Consider the following 6,000-nt stretch of genomic DNA (forward strand, 5'->3'; position numbering starts at 1 on the left):
TACATACACTAAGTTGACTGTCATGGCTTTAGAAGCTTCTGATAGGATAATTGACATAATTTGAGTCAATTGGAGGTGTACCTGTGCATTTGTTTCAAGGCCTACCTTCAAACTCAGTTTCTCTTTGCTTGACATCATGGTGAAGACCTCCACAAGTCTGGTTCATCCTTGGGAGCAATTTCCAAACGCCTGTATCATCTGTACAAAAAAATAGTATGCAAGTATAAACACCATGGGACCACACAAACGAGTCCTATATTAACATAACCTGAAAAGCCACTCAGCAAGGAAGAAGCCACTGCTCCAAAACCGCCATAAAAAAAGCCAGACTACGGTTTGCAACTGCACATGGGTACAAAGATTGTACTTTTTGGAGAAATGTCCTCTTGTCTGATGAAACAAAAATAGAACTGTTTGGCCATAATGACCATGGCAAAATGGCTTAAGGACAACAAAGTCAAGGTATTGGAGTGGCCATCACAAAGCCCTGACCTCAATCCTATAGAAAATGTGTGGGCAGAACTGAAAACGCGTGTGCTAGCAAGGAGGCCTACAAACCTGACTTCGGTTACACCAGCTCTGTCAGGAGGAATGGGCCAAAATTCACACAACTTATTGTGGGATGCTTGTGGAAGGTTACCCAAAATGTTTGACCCAAGTTAAACAATTGTAAGGCAAATGTTTGACCCAAGTTAAACTATTTAAAGGCAATGCTACCAAATACTAATTGAGTGTACGTAAACTTCTGACCCACTGGGAATGTGATGAAAGAAATACAATTATTATTCTGACATTTCACATTCTTAAAATAAAGTGGTGATCCTAACTGACCTAAGACAGGGAATTTTTACTTGGATTAAATGTCAGGAATTGTGAAAAATTGAGTTTAAATGTATTTGGCTAAGGTGTATGTATACTTCTGACTTCAACTGCAAGTATCAAAAGTAAAAGTACAAGTATAAAACATTTATATTTTCTTAAATTAAGCATAGCAGACGGGACAGTTTTCTTTTAGCTACAGATGGCCAAGGGCACACTCCGACACCGTTTACAAACAAAGCATGTGTTTAGTGAGTCCACCAGTTTAGAGGCAGTAGGGATGACCAGAGATGTTCTCTTGATAAGTATGTGAATTAGACTATATTTTCCTGTCCTGTTAGCATTCAAAATATAACAAGTAATTTTGCGTGTCAGGGAAAATGTATGGAGTAAAAGTACATGATTTTCTTTAGGAATATAGTAAGTAAAAGTGGTCAAAAATATAAATAGTAAAGTGAAGTACAGGTACCCCCAAAAAACGACTTAAGTAGTACTTTCAAGTATTTTTACTTAAGTACTCTACACCACTGTGTAGTTGAATGTATTCCACCACTGTGTGAATGTTGTATTTTTGTTGTCACAGCCTTATTGTGGTGTATGAACTAATGGGTTATAGACCAAGCAATGCAAATGTCACAACATGGGTTGTAATATGGCTTTTTAACTGGCCTGGCTTCCCCAGTGATTTTAACCACGCACTGCTACTGATAGAAAAACCTCTGTGATACAATGTAACTGTTTTGAGGAAGTTGGCTGTCATGAGTTTGGCAACAATGTAAGCTATCACATTCCTGTTTGTAGGAAATAGGTCCAAAAGTCAATGATAGTCAGTGGCTATTAAGTTGTTCCCAGTGTGATGATGAAAAGCCTTTGAAACCTTTTGAACTTAAAGCTGACATTGACAACCTTGAAATTTGGATTGGTTATGGATTGGGCCTAAAAGTAGGCCTACAGTATTGCTATGGGTGCACTACTATGTTGAAAATGTTTTACTTAAACTCGTATACACTATATATACAAAAGTATGTGGACACCCCTTAAAATTAGTGGGTTCGGCTATTGTATAATTTCGAGCACACCGCCATGCAATCTCCATAGACAAACATTGGCAGTAGAATGGCCTTACTGAAGAGCTCCGTGACTTTCAACATGGCACTGTCATAGAATGCCACCTTTTGAACAAGTAAGTTCGTAAAATTTCTGCCTTGCTAGAGCTGCCCCGGGTCAACTGTATGTGCTGTTATTGTGAAGTGGAAGTTTCTAGGAGCAACAACGGCTCAGTGGCGAAGTGGTAGGCCGCACAAGCTCACAGAGTGGGACCGCAGAGTGCTGAAGAGCGTAGTGTGTCAAAAATGTCGGTCCTCAGTTGCAACACTCACTACCGTTGGGAGCTTCATGAAATGGGTTTCCATGGCCAAGCCTAAGATCACCATGCGCAATGCCAAGCGTCAGCTGGAGTGGTGTAAAGCTCGCCGCCATTGGACCCTGGAAACACTTTCTCTGGAGTGATTAATCACGCTTCACCATCTGGCAGTCTGACGGACGAATCTGGGCTTGGCGGATGCCAGCAGAACACTACCTGCCCCAATGCATAGTGCTAACTGTAAAGTTTGGTGGAGGATGAATAATGGTTTGGGGCTGTTTTTCATGATTTGGGCTAGGCCCCTTAGTTCCAGTGAAGGGAAATCTTAACGCTACAGCATACAATGACATATTCTGGACAATTGTGTGCTTCCAACTTTGTGGCAACAGTTTGGGGAAGGCCCTTTTCTATTTCAGCACGACTATGCCCCCGTGCATAAAGCGAGGTCCATACAGAAATTGTTTGTCAAGATCGGTGTGCAAGAACTTGACTGGCCTGCACAGAGCCCTGACCTCAACCCCATCGAACACCTTTGGGATGAATTGAAATGCCGACTGCGAGCCAGGCCTAATCATTGCCCAACATCATTGCCCCACCTCACTAATGCTGTTGTGACTCAATGGAAGCAAGTGCAAATTACACATTTTAGAAGCCTTTTTAAACCTAGAATACACTAAAAGTTTGCATTTCCTACAACAACGGGGTGATCAAATGAAGATCATACATCTACAGTGGCGAGAAAAATGATCTGAACCCCTTGGAATTACATGAATTTCTGCATAAATTCTTCATCAAATTTGATCTGATCTTCATCTAAGTCACAACAATAGACAAACGTAGTGTGCTTAAAGTACTAACATTCAAATTATCTATTTTGAATACATAATTTAAATATTTACAGTGTAGGTTGGAAAAAGTATGTGAACCCCTAGGCTAATGACTTCTCCAAAAGCTAATTGGAGTCAGGAGTCAGCTAACCTGGAGTCCAATCAATGAGAGGAGATTGGAGATGTTGGTTAGAGCTGCCTTGACTTATAAAAAACCCTCACAAAATTTGAGTTTGCTATTTACAAGAAGCATTGCCTGATGTGAACCATGCCTCGAACAAAAGAGATCTCAGAAGACCTAAGATTAAGAATTGTTGACTTGCATAAAGCTGGAAAGGGTTACAAAAGTGTCTCTAAAAGCCTTGATGTTCATCAGTCCACGGTAAGACAAATTGTCTATAAATGGAGAAAGTTCAGGTCAGGGCTTTGTGATGGCCACTCCAATACCTTGACTTTGTTGTCCTTAAGCCATTTTGCCATGGTCATTAAGGCCAAACAGTTCTATTTTTGTTTCATCAGACAAGAGGACATTTCTCCAAAAAGTACAATCTTTGTACCCATGTGCAGTTGCAAACCGTAGTCTGGCTTTTTTTATGGCGGTTTTGGAGCAGTGGCTTCTTCCTTGCTGAGTGGCTTTTCAGGTTATTGTTTGTACAGATGATAGTGGTACCTTCAGGCACTGTTGCTACTCTCCCTAGGAGTGGCCGTCCTGCAAAGATGACTGCAAGAGCACAGCGCATAATGCTCAGTGAGGTTAAGAAGAATCCTAGTGTTAGGTAAAGACTTACAGAAATCTCTGGAACATGCTAACATCCCTAGTGACAAGTCTACGATATGTAAGACACTAAACAGGAATGGTGTTCATGGAGGACACCAAGGAAGAATCCACTGCTGTCCAACAGAACATTGCTACTGGATGTTCCACAGCGCTACTGGCAAAATATTCTGTGGACAGATGAAACTACAGTTGAGTTGTTTGGAAGGAACACACAACACTATGTGCAGAGAAAAAAAGGCATAGCACACCAACATCAAATCGTCATCCCAACTGTAAAGTATGGTGGAGGGAGCATCATGGTTTAGGGCTGCTTCAGGGCCTGGACAGCTTGATATCATTGACGGAAAAAGGAATTCCCAAGTTTATCAAGACATTTTGCAGGAGAATGTTAGGCTGATCTTTCCGCCAATTGAAGCTCAACAGATGTTGGGTGATGCAACAGGACAACGATCCAAAACACAGAAGTAAATCAACAACAGAATGGCTTCAACAGAAGAAAATAGGCCTTCTGGAGTGGCCCAGTCCTGACCAGAGTCCTGACCTCAACCCGATTGAGATGCTGTGGCATGACCTCAAGTTAGCAGTTCACACCAGACATTCCAAGAATATTGCTGAACTGAAACAGTTTTGTAAAGAGGAATGATCCAAAATTCCTCCTGACCGTTGTGCAGGTCTGATCCGCAACTACAGAAAACGTTTGGTTGAGGTTATTGCTGCCAACAGAGGGTCAAACCGTTATTAAATCCAAGAGTTCGCATACTTTTCCCACCCTGCACTGTGAATGTTTACACGGTGTGTTCAATAAATACAAGTAAATCTAAATGCATGCTCTTCAACCGATCGCTGCCTGCACCCCCCCCCCCCCCCCCCCCCCCCCGTCCAAGATCACTACTCTGGACGGTTCTAACTTAGAATATGTGGACAACTACAAATACCTAGGTGTCTGGTTAGACTGTAAACTCTCCTTCCAAACTCACATCAAACATCTCCAATCCAAAGTTAAATCTAGAATTGGCTTCCTATTTCGCAACAAAGCATCCTTCACTCATGCTGCCAAACATACCCTTGTAAAACTGACCATCCTACCGATCCTCGACTTCGGCGATGTCATTTACAAAATAGCCTCCAATACCCTACTCAATAAATTGGATGCAGTCTATCACAGTGCAATCCGTTTTGTCACCAAAGCCCCATATACTACCCACCACTGCGACCTGTACGCTCTCATTGGCTGGCCCTCGCTTATCTCAGTGTAACGGATGTGAAACTGCTAGCTAGTTAGCGGTGGTGCCGCTAAACAGCGTTTCAATCGGTGATGTCACTTGCTCTGAGACCTTGAAGTAGTAGTTCCCCTTGCTCTGCTTTTGTGGAGCGAAGGGTAACGATGCTTCGTGGGTGACTGTTGTTGATGTGTGCAGAGGGTCCCTGGTTCGAGCCCAGGTATGGGCGAGGGGACGGACTAAAGTTATACTGTTACATCAGCTCGCTGGTCACCATAGCAGCACCCACCTCTAGCACACGCTCCAGCAGGTATATCTCTCTGGTCACCCCCAAAACCAATTCTTCCTTTGGTCGCCTCTCCTTCCAGTTCTCTGCTGCCAATGACTGAAACGAACTACAAAAATCTCTGAAACTGGAAACACTTACAGTATCTCCCTCACTAGATTTAAGTACCAGCTGTCAGAGCAGCTCACAGATTACTGCACCTGTACATAGCCCATCTATAATTTAGCCCAAACAACTACCTCTCCCCCCTACTGTATTTATTTATTTATTTTGCTCCTTTGCACATTCTTCCACTGCAAATCTATCATTCCACTGTTTTACTTGCTATATTGTATTTACTTCGCCACCATTTATTTTTGTGTGTTTTTTTTTGCCTTTGCCTCCCTTATCTCACCTCATTTGCTCACATTGTATATATACTTATTTTTCTACTGTATTATTGACTGTATGTTTGTTTTACTCCATGTGTAACTCTGTGTTGTTGTATGTGTCGATCTGCTTTGCTTTATCTTGGCCAGGTAGCAATTGTAAATGAGAACGTGTTCTCAACTTGCCTACCTGGTTAAATAAAGGTGAAATTTAAAACATACAAAAAAAAATAAAGACATTAAAACGTATAACTGTTTGTGTGTTATTAGTTTAAGCAGTCTGTGTTTGTCTATTGTTGAGGCCTAGATGAAGATCAGATTGTTTGACTAATTTAGGCA

The sequence above is a fragment of the Oncorhynchus mykiss genome, chromosome 27 (genome assembly GCF_013265735.2).
Source record: "Oncorhynchus mykiss isolate Arlee chromosome 27, USDA_OmykA_1.1, whole genome shotgun sequence".
In the NCBI taxonomy this organism is placed as follows: domain Eukaryota; kingdom Metazoa; phylum Chordata; class Actinopteri; order Salmoniformes; family Salmonidae; genus Oncorhynchus; species Oncorhynchus mykiss.